The sequence below is a fragment of the Hemiscyllium ocellatum genome, chromosome 6 (assembly GCF_020745735.1).
Source record: "Hemiscyllium ocellatum isolate sHemOce1 chromosome 6, sHemOce1.pat.X.cur, whole genome shotgun sequence".
Classification (NCBI taxonomy): domain Eukaryota; kingdom Metazoa; phylum Chordata; class Chondrichthyes; order Orectolobiformes; family Hemiscylliidae; genus Hemiscyllium; species Hemiscyllium ocellatum.
The window spans coordinates 39,657,307-39,669,366 of NC_083406.1; positions in this window are offsets into that span (position 1 = coordinate 39,657,307).

Here is a 12,060-nt window from a genome sequence, read left to right on the forward strand (position 1 = left end):
CCTGCATTTGAGGAACCCTTTAAATCTTAATTGATTGTGTAGGGACCCCTACCTAAAACAATAAGTAGGAATCAGTATTTGTTAACAATAATGGATGTGTCCACTAGATTTCCAGAGTCCATTCCATTATGCAATATCATAGCTAAAAGGATTGTAGAGGAAATAGTCAAATTTTTCACGAAATGTGGGCTACCCACAGAGATACCATCAGATCAAGGGTCAAACTTTACATCAAAATTATTCAAGGAAGTTATAGACAGCTTAGGAATAAAACAATTCAAATCTGCTGAGTACCATCGAGAATCGCAGGGAGTCTAGAAAGGTGGCATCAGACATTAAAGACCATGTTGAGGGCTTGTAGTCAAGGCTATCCAGATGACTGGGATAAGGGAATTTCACTTGTACTTTTTGTGATCAGAGCAGCACCCAATAAATTGACCAAATTCAGTCTATTTGAATTAGTTTTTGGGTATGAAGTGAGATCACTGCAAAAATTAATTAATGAGAAATTGGTAAGCCAGAATTCAGAGACCACATATTTGGACTTTGTGTCAAATTTTCAGGAACAAGTAAATAAAGCAGGGGAGTTGGCTAGACAGCATTTAATAGTATCACAGCATACAATGAAACAGGAAGCAGACAAGAAATCAAAAACTCACAATTTTGCTATTGGGGATAAGGTGTTAGAGCTCCTTCCAGTGACAGGTGAACCTTTAAATGCAAGGTTTAGTGGACCTTATCAAGTTGAAAGGGGATGAATTATTTGATAAGGACTCCAGACAGAAAGCGTGTGTCATGTGAATATGCTCATAAGATATTTTGACAGGGAAGGAAAGCCAAAAAGATTGCGTTATTGGTTACAACACAGAGGGAAGAACCACATTAGGGAATTGTGAATTGGAAATTCCTCAAATTAAATTGGACAATGAGGAGGTTGTCAAAAATTGGGATAAATTTTTGAGTTATCTTCCAGAGGAAAATTGAAATGACCTGAAAAATTGTTACTGTCACACGGGGAGATATGTGGAAATACGCTGGGAAGCACTAATCTAATTATGCATGATGTAGATGCTGTTCTGATTAAGCAACATTCTTATAGACATAACCCTCTAAAGTTGGTACAGATTCAAAAAGGGATTGAAGGCAAACTCCTAGATGACATAATTGAAGTGAGTTACAGTGACTGGAGCTCACCCGTAGTAATGGTACTAAAACCAGATGCTACCCAACAGTTATGTGTAGACTATCACAAAGTCAGTGTGTTTACAAAGACTGGTGTATATCTGATTCTGCATTTAGAAAACTGTGTTAAAAAGGTGGGACAAGCAACTTATATTTCTAAGTTGGCCTTGCTCAGAATGAAATGGTGGGTATCTTGTCCAAAAGAGTGAAGACAATTGCGGATTTCATAATGCTGAATGGACTGTATCAGTTAAAAGTCATGTTATTTGGTAGGAAAAGTGCATCAGCCACTTTTCAGAGACTAACCAATAATGTAATTTCTGGATTATCCAATTATGTTGTATATTTTGATGACTTGGTGATTTTATCAAAAAATCATTCTAAATTTTAGCAGTGTGGCTGCTCCATGCACTGAATTGCTAAAGAAGGGCAACAGCTTTCAGTGGATAGTGGACTGTCAGAAGGCATTTGACAGCCTGAAAACTGCATTAACCATTGTTCCAGTATTAGCCATACCTAATTACACAAAACCATTCCAGGTGGCTATTGATGCCAGTGATGTTTAGTGCCTGTGTTGTGCTCTTGCAGGAAGATGAAGGGTAGATAGAAAGACCTATTGGCAATTTCCCAGGAAATTGAACATTTATCAGGAGAAATATTCAACAGTTGAGAAGGAGACTTTGAGCTTGTTTGGCATTAAAAGATTTCAATGTTTATGTTACCAGTAATATATCTAAGACAATCATACACACTGAGCATAACCCATTGAAGTTTCTGGAGAAATTTAAGGACAAATATGCCAGACTGTTTAGATGGAGCTTATTGTTACAGCCATTCAATTTGAAAATTGTGCATGCAGCAGGCCTAGGAAATGTGATTGACAATGCATAGTTGAGAAATGGAGGCATTCGGTGACAGGAGTAAAACAAAATGTGGTAGTTCAGGTTTGCATGATTATTGTCAATGTAATGTATATTGGTGTTGTAGTGGACAAACAGTTTAAGATTAAGAGCTTTTACAATGAAGCCATCTTTGGATATTAATTGTTCATTTTCTTTTAAGGGTCAAGTTGTGATGATGCTTTCCCTTTGAGAAGGTTTGGTTATCCTTGTTTTTTTTCAGGAGGTCATAAAGACACAGACTCCAAAATGCCTGGGGTTGAGAATGCTTTCAAGTTTAAAAAAAAGCACTTGTACAGTGCAAGGGGTGTAGCCAGTTCTCCTAACTCAGCTTTTCTCTGGTTTGGTTTTTGCAGTCTGGCTGTTCACTGAAAGCAGTCAATCTGTTTTGGAGGCTGCTGATTCAAGAAACAGCTACATGGAAGACGATGCTCCATGCTGCCATCTCTCTCTGTCTCTCCTGTAAGACCCTTTACTTGATTTTACCTTTTGTGCCAAGGGGCTTTAAAGGGAATTGTTGTAAGTATTTGGAACAGCTTCATTAAGTTAGTATAATTTGTTGGGTGTTTGACTAAGTTAAGTTGTTCGATATTCTATTCTCTTTCATTTGTGTTTCATTTGGTAATCTTGTAAATAAATTCTGTTTTGTTTAAAACTAAGTATTTTGACCAGTTGCATCTCTCTGGAAAAATCCACTATACACCTGCTTAAAGCAAGTAGCAAAGTTAGGGTCTGGGCTAATTTCTTGAAATGTTTTGATGGGGTCTGGCCTGCTCTGTAACAATGGGTTCAAGTCCTACTTTGGCAACTGGTGGAATTTAAATTTCATTAACAATCGGTGAAATTTCTCCTCTTTGGTGTGGAGAGAGCAATGATGTTAGGTGACAAAATATGGAAAGGATGAAAAAAATTAGATCATTGACATCAAAAGATTTTCCACTCTTATTCCCCTTAATATTAAAGGGTAACTTCTGAATTTCATCATCCTTGAGCGGTGACTGCCTAGTTTCCATTTATTTACATCGTATGAAAACTCCAACTCACTCTATTTATGTTCCATCTCCAATTGTCCTCCGTTTCATTGAGAAAATGGATGTTGCAAATTTACCACAGGTCAAACTGAGCAAGTAATAGCAGCTGCATCTTACTGCATACCCTCTACTAGCCCAACCAGTAACAGCTTCCCTACATGGTCCATGGCCACCTTCCTTCTTGAATTTTCATTCAAAACTAAACACTACTACAGGACTTCTTAACTTTACTTTAGAGCTGTCAGACACCTACAGCATGTATACCTCTGCTAGGTTGCTTTGTGCATAAGCAAACCCATGCATCTAAGCCATATGCCTTTGTATTGACATGGACATGTGCATCTTAGCTTGATTCCTTAGCACTCATTCGCTTTACTGTTTACCTGGAAGTTGCCAGCTTCTGTCTACTTCACATTGCTTCCTTAGAACACACTGTCTTTGACACTGAGTTACAGGCTGCCAGATCCTCAAGCATAGCTTTTTTATTGCAGAGGGAGATGCAGGCAGCTACTGAGGTTGGGGAGCACTGAACAGTCAATTCATCAGTCAGACAAGGAGTTACCATGTTACTGAGTGACACTATGATACATCAACTTCAGAGTTGCAGCATGTGCCAGCAGCTTACACAATGCACACTGCATGCTCTTCAAGCAAAAAGTGGTGTGAAAGTCAATGGAGAAAGACCTTAGTTGGATGAAGATGGATTTTAGTCAGCCAGGAAGTGCAGCCACAAAGGGTCTAACTAATTACACCACTGGAAAGTGGCCACAATCAGTGTTTCAGGTCCAGGGATTGCTGCTCGCTGAGTTAATCTACTATTGAGGCATCAGTTGGGGGTGGGGCAGGGGGGAAGGGTGGTGGGATGGGTGGGCTTTTCCCTGTAGTAGGACAAAGGGAGAGACTGAATATAATGGAAGTGGCTGCAGGAATAGTTCATGATGATACATGAGCTGGAGAAATGGTGTGGTTTGTCTAATGAGTGAATAGGAAATGTAGGACCATTAATACTTTTGAAAGATGAGAGAGGTGAGAGCCATTGCATGCATATGATGCATGAAACAGTGAGAGGTGTATTGCATGAGCCTCAGGAAGAGATGTGCACCAGCAGAGTTGTGAATGCTGCTGTGCTGGTAAGTGTGAAATCAGCAGTGTGAAGAAATTGGCACTTGTACTACAGTATTGCTGGGCATTCATTTTAATTTAGGGCACAGCACTGACTTGTGTTGCAATTTCTGTATGAGCTGGTTTTGTCTGATGTTGTGGCAACCTTTACCCTTCAGCGGGATAAAGGTCTGCCTACCTCTGCACCAGCATCTGCAAATCTCCATCCTGGAAGCCGAAAGCTTGCCTTCCTGTGACATTTTCAGTTTTCAAAAACAAGAACTGGTGTTTGAGGGGCAGTTCCTATCTGTAGGACAGCAAATATTGTCCCCTTGTTCAAGAAGGGGAGTAGAGACAACCCAGGTAATTATAGCCCAATGAGCCTTACTTCAGTTGTGGGTAAATTGTTAGAAAATGTTATAAGAGATTGGATTCATAATCATTTAGACAGACATGAGTTGATTAGGGATAGTCAACATGGTTTTATGAAGGGTAGGTCATGCCTCACAAATTTTATTGAGTGATTTGAGAAGGTGTAGAGTCAGGGGGATGAGGGTAAAATGGTTGATGTAGTATATATTTCAGTAAAGATTTGATAAGATTCTCCTCGGTAGGCTTTTGCGCAAACTATGGAGGCATGAGATTGAGGGTGATTTGCTGGTTTGGATCAAAAATTGGCTAGCTGAAAGAAGTCAGATGGTGGTTGATGGGAAATGTTCATGCTGGAGTTCAGTTATTATTGGTGTACCGCAAGGATCTGTTTTGGGGCCATTGCTGTTTTTCATTTTTATAAATGACTTGGATGAGGGCGTAGAAGAATGGGTTAGTAAATTTACGGATGACACTCAGGTCGATGGAGTTGTGGGTAGTGCTGAAGGATGTTGCAGGTCACAGAGGGACATAGATAAGCTGCAGAGCTGGACTGAGAGGTCGCAAATGGAGCTTAATGCAGAAAAGTGTGAAGTGATTCACTTTGGAAGGAACAGAAATAAGAGTGCTGGGCTAATGGTAAGATTCTTGCTAGTGGAAATGAGCAGAGAGATCTCGATGTCCATGTACATAGATTCCTGAAAGTTGCCACCCAGGTTGATAGGTTGTTAAGAAGGCTTACAGTGTGTTAGATTTTATTGGTAGAGAGATTGATTGGTTATGTTGCATCTGTACAAAACTCTGGTGCAGCCACACTTGGAGTATTGCGTACAGTTCTGGTCACCGTGTTATAGGAATGATGTGGAAGCGTTGGAAAGGGTTCAGAGGAGATTTACTGGGATGTTGCCTGGTATGGAGGAAAGGTCTTATGAGGAAAGACTGAGGGACTTGAGGCTGTTTTCATTAGAGACAAGAAGGTTGACTTAACTGAACCATGAAAGGTAATCAGAGGGTTAGATAGGTTGGACAGTGAGAGCCTTTTTCCTTGGATGCTGACGGCGAGCACAAAGGAACATAACTTTAAGTTGAGGAGTGATAGATATAGGACAGATGTCAGAGGTAGTTTCTTTACTCAGAAAGTAGTAGAGGTATAGACTACCCTGCCTGCAACAATAGTAGACTTGCCAACTTTAAGGGCATTTAAATGGTTATTGGATAAACATATGAATGGAATAGTGTAGGATAGATGGGTTTCACAGATTGGTTTCACAGGTTGGCACAAAATCGAGGGCCAAAGGAATTATACTGCGCTGTGATGTTCTATATTCTATGTTCCCCTGGAAATTTGCCCAGCAACTTGGCTGAATAATTGGGAGAAAAGGGAAAGTTGATGTGGGCTAATTCTTTTCAAAAACCATGTTAGACCAGACATCATTCAGCTCATTTGCCACCACACTTTAACTACAGATGGCAAAATTCAGCTTCAATATCTAAAATTGAAACAGACTACTCAGAATGATGACCATGACAACTGTGGTTTGTTATTAAGTTCTTTCGGGCAGGAAATCCACCCTTCTTACCTGGTCTGGTCACTCATGACGCCAGACCAAAAGCAAATGGTTGGCCCTAAACTGACCTTTGAAATAGTCATTAAGCTTCTCCCTTCAAAAGCAGTAAGCAATGGGCAACTGATGTTGGCTTTGTCAATGATGCTCCCATCCCATGAAAGAATAAATGCATATGAGCCTGCCAGTGACAGGAAGAAGCAATCTAAAGGAAAGTTTTATTTTCTTATTTTGTAATGAGGACAGTTGCACTGCCTAACATCCCATTTTGATGCTCCCAATTAAGTTAAAATGATCACAATAAGTTCAAGTTTTTTCTACCATCTGTTGGGAAAGGTCTAAACCAGAAAGTGAGGAGAAGCTTTCAATTTCGTGCTGTGCTGCAGACAACAACTTTTTCCAGTGATTTTCTACCTTCACAGACCTGGCTATATTCTTGATGTTTTTGAATGTGCGCAGTGGCTGAGAGAACTTAGGCCTCCTCCCAGGTATGTGCATGGTCGACCATACTGGATATTCCTGAGTGGAGGAAACACATAGAATGAAAAAACAGAAAAGTGAGAGAGGATTTGCAGAGGATGCACAAACCAAGTATGAGATTTGCCTCAACAAATGGACAGACTAATAAGTCAGTTGGGAAGTTAGAAAATAGATGTATACAGGAAGATTGTGTTTGTTCATTGTCAATAAAGAAGCTCTATGAGGCCATGCAGCAGAGGCCATATTTTGACGTTGCCCTGAAGGAGGTCTGAAGATGGGTTACTAGATCAGAAATGTCAACATTGCTTTCTCTCCACAGATGCTGCCAGACATGAGCTTTTTCAGCCATTTCTTCTTATGTTTGTTTCTGATGTCTACATCCGCAGTTCTTTATTTTATTTATTCTCCCATTGCTCTCTGTAGCTTTCAAGTGGTGGCTATACTCAACTTATGTAATTTCTCGGACTAATATGTAACATCAGCCAGAATGCTTTAATTTGGTGAAGAATGAATGGCACAGGAAAGTTCAGTACCTTTGGCATCACTGCAGCACAAAAATCATAGAATTCTTACTCTGTGGAGGCAGGCCATTCAACCCATCAAGTCATACCACCACTCCGAACAGCATCCCAACTAGACCACTCTTCCTTCCCTATCCCTGTAACCTGCATATTCCATGGCTAATCCACCTAACCTAATGGACTCCATGGGCAATTTAACATGGCCATTCCACCAAACCTAATGCACACCATGGGCAATTTTGCACGACCATTCCACCTAACCTAATGGACACCATGGACAATTTAGCATGGCCATTCCACCTAACCTAATGGACACCATGGGCAATTTAACATGGCCATTCCACCTAACCTAATGCACACCATGGACAATTTAGCATGGCCATTCCACCTAACCTAATGGACACCATGGGCAATTTAGCATGGCCATTCCACCTAACCTAATGGACACCATGGGCAATTTAGCATGGTCATTCCACCTAACCTAATGGACACCATGGACAATTTAGCATGGCCATTCCACCTAACCTACACATTCTTGAACTGTGGAGGTAACTCAGAGGAATCCGATGCAGACATGCGAGAACTTGCAAGTAGGACATGTAAGATAGGACATTCAACTTTTATAGATTTTTCAACTTTCTCAAGGTTAGATGTACAACAGAGCACAGTCATATTCTTTGTAAGGTCCTGCAGGCAGTCCTTTAACATTTGCCACAGAAATGACTCCTTTGCTTGAAAATGAAGACTGTAGATAACAGTGTGAAAATGTTCCTGTATGTTAATTTGTGGTATGCTTGAAGGTAACATTATGCTTTCATAATTCAATTCTCTCTGATCTTTTTCAGGAATAAACATCAGTTATCTAAGGTGGTTGCTTCTGCAAATAATACTAAGCAGTGAATTAAACTTCAGCCAATATGATGTGATAAAGGCTTTGGTGGGAAGAACTGTACTGGATATCAAAGGAGGCCAACCCACCATGTAGACCCTCTCATAGTCTTATTACGTCTGTTAAACTAATATAATCAGGAGTGGTGTAAGAATAATGTCTCCCTGGATTAGTAGTCTACAACCCAAGATTAATGTTCTGAAGAATTAGTTTCCAATTCTACCATGGCAACATGGTGAAAGTTGAATTTAATAAAAAGCTAAAACATTGTTACAAAGTCCATCTGATTCACTAATGTTCTTGAGGAAATGAAATTGTTGTTTTCACTTGGTTTAGTCAGCATGTGGTTTCACGCTCACACCAGTATGGTTAATTCTAAACTGCCCTCCAGAAAACTGGGGTTGCGCAATAAATACTGATTTAGTCAGGGAAGTCCATATCTTGTGGGCTTGCATCTAATTGCTGTACTAAACCATAGTTTGTGATGTGTGCATTTCTGATTAGACCACCTAATGGTTTCTTCTATCAAACCAAATAAAGCATGCCCTGTAATTCCCCAACCTAACAGGAGGATAGAGGCACAAAATCTACCTCATTGTGATTAAGAGTCCAGTTATAGAACAGTATAGAATCCATACAGTGTGGAAACAAATCATTCAGCCCACTAAACCCACATCGATCAGGGACCGACCCTCCTACACTATCCCTGTAGCCCTGCATTTCCCATGACTAACCTACCTAGGCTTCACATCCCTGAACATTATGAGCAATTTGCATGGCCAATACACTTAACCTGCACATCTTTGGATGGTGGGAGGAAACCAGAGCACCTGGCAGAAATGGAGAGAATGTGCAAACTCCAATCAGATAGTTGCCTGATGGTGGAATTGAACCCAAGGTCCCTGGTGCTGTGAGGCAGCAGTGTTAACCACTGAGCCATGATGCCACCATATCTCAGACAACAAGACAAGGATTGGTGAGAATCTGTCATACAGCAACATTATACATTTGAATTGACTGAGGGTGACAATGTCTGCCCTGAATAGTGAATGGTTTTGAAGCAGTTCAAATAGTAGCAGAGAGAACTACAAGAGGCTATTTGCCCTTACAGGGATTATCATTGAGAGTACTATCAGATGGCAATATCCTTTGGGGTCATATTTGTCCTTTGAAGCCTACAAAAGAAAAAATGGACTTGATCATTGATGGATAGATGGTCTTAGCAGTGTAAGACAGAAGTACACAGACCAGAGCATCATAACAACCTACACCCAGAGATTATAAAGTGTCTCTGCATGCATGAAACCATGCCTTATTTACCATGTGGTTTGCGTAGAACTTCTCAACAAACTTCACTGTCAGTTTCATTCATACTCTTGACTTTAGTTTAGTTGTCAACTGCATCAATCACATCAGAGACAATTGCTGTTGTATTCTCATTAATTAACTCATTTGCTCTGACATAACCATCAAGAATTCCTTTGAGCCAGAATGCCTTTCACTTACTCAGCCCTACTCTACCTCTCAAAACATTTGTCAGTGTCATACATTGCTTTAAATTGAATGTTCTGAATATATTTGATGGAAACTTTTGTCTAACTCAATTGGTCTTATTATTTTCACCATTTGTGTGTAAAAAGGTATTTTATAAGTTAAAACAATTCACCTTTGATCAAAAGTAACTCTTTATTTGAGGTTAAGCAACTAGTATTTAATTTTGTATCGTAAGAGATGCCTGTCTTTAGGGAATGAGTACAATATCATGAAGGAAGTAGTCCTTCAGTTGACAAATATTGAATGAATAAGCAATTTGTAAAACCACCTGAAGTTTTACACATTTTTCTATGAAATATGAGTTTGCTATAAATATCTATATAGATTACGTAATCTTTTGAAGATGAAGTGTACTATAACGTGCAAATAGAATGTCTCTGGATTAGAACCAAATATAAAATGATGTAAAGCTTCTACTCATCACATTTTCAGATACAGCTTGTGCTTTCCTGGAAACTCAACCCTGCTGCTGTGAGAAATTACTGGAAACGACTGCAAGTGGCAGCATCATTTAAACGCTTAACACTTTGATATCCATTCTCCTTGCTCTATCATTTTTATAGAAATATGAACCCCTTTTAAAATAAACAAATTCCTACTTGTGCTGTAATGATAGATGGTGGTAGCATCACTGGATTAGTAATCCAAAACCCAACTTTAATGTTCTGGGAACACGGCTTCGAATCCAACCATGACAGATAATGTAATTTGGATTCAATAAAACCCAGGAAAAATTAGCACTGTTATTTGTCATAACAACTCATGTGGTTCATTAATGTCCTTTAGGGAAGGAAATCTGCTGTTCTTACCTGGTCTGGCCTATATGTGACTCCAAACCTGCAGCAATGTGGTTGACTCTCAACTACCCTCTGAGCAATAAGGATGCACAATAAATTACAGGCCTAGGCAGTGATGGCCACATGTCATGAACAAATTTAAAATAAAATGAATCCAGTGCTTTATTAGCATTGCTGTAAGTAATTATACAGTTTCTAACTTATTCAGGATTGCTTTGCTCATAGATTCACTGTTGCAAACCCAACATATTCAGAACATCTTGTGATTATTTTTTTAACTTTAGCTTCATCGGGTGAAGTGTTTCACATTTAGATCTTTTATGTCTTCTTGAATTTTCCACCTCTACTTAGAATCTGTTCTCTACAAAATAAGATCCTAGATCTGAAATATGACTGACTTAAATCAGTACTGGTATATGTAATAGAACCTGCAGCTGATTCACACAATGGGACAAACTCTTATGAATGGTTAAAATAATGTTTTAGACAGCTTGCTTTCCAAATTCAAGTGGCTATTTTCTCGTTCCAACATACTCGGAAGTTGAATGCAGTAGAGAGATCCATTATGCAAATCTCTATGTCATTGTCAGAGTGTAATCCCACATCAATCACAGGATATTCTCAACACCAAGGGCATAGATAGAATGAAGCTGTTTCTTCTCAGGGCAACATACTGCATCATGCTTCTCTAGCTAGTCCACTCAAGCTATTACAAGTATGACAGACATTGAACAACTGCAGAGAGAAATTGAGGACTACAGGTACTGGAGATCAGAATTGAGAGTGTGGGTGCTGGAAAAGCACAGCAGTCAGGCAGCAGCCAAGGAGCAGGAGAATCAATGTTACAGGCAAAAGCCCTTCAGCAGGAATGAAGCTTGTGAGCCAACAGGGTAGAGAGATAAATGGGAGGGGGATGAACCTGAGGAGGAAGGTAGCTGGGAGTGCAATAGGTAGATGAAGGCAGGGGTAATGGTGATAGGTCAGAGAGCTCAGTGAGTATTTTGGTGGGATGGAAGATGGACAGATTGGACAGGCCATAAGGGTGGTGCCAAGTTCATAGGTTGGATCTGGGATACGGTTGGCAGAGGATAAATGAGAAAACTGGTGAAACCCACATAAATCCCATGTGGTTGGAGAGTCCCAAGATGGAATATGAGGCGTTCTTCCACCAGGTATCGGGTGGTTAGGGTTTGGTGATGGAGGAGGCACAGAAACCTGCATGACCTAGTGGAGTGGGAGGGGGAGTTGAAGTGTTTGGCCATGGGACAGTGGGGTTGCTTTGGTTGTGTGTCCCGGAGATATTCTTTGAAGTGTTCTGCAAGTAGGTGTCCTGTCTCCCCAGTATGGAAGAGACTGCATCGGGAGCAACAGCTACAGTAAACAAAATGTGTGGAAGTGCAGGTAAATCTCTGATGGATGTGAAAGGCTCCTTTGGGGCCTTGGACAGAGGTGAGGGGAGAGGTGTGGGCGCAGGTTTTATAATTCTTGAGGTGGCAGGGGAAGGTGCTGGGAGGGGAAGGTGAGTTGGTGGGGAGCTTGGACCTGACAGGAGAGTTGCAGAAGGAATAGCCTTTATGGGAAGCAGATAGGGGTGGGGAGGGAAGTATATTTTTCGTGGCAGGGTCTGTTTGTAGGTGGCAGAAATGGTGGGTGATGATATGATGTATCCGGA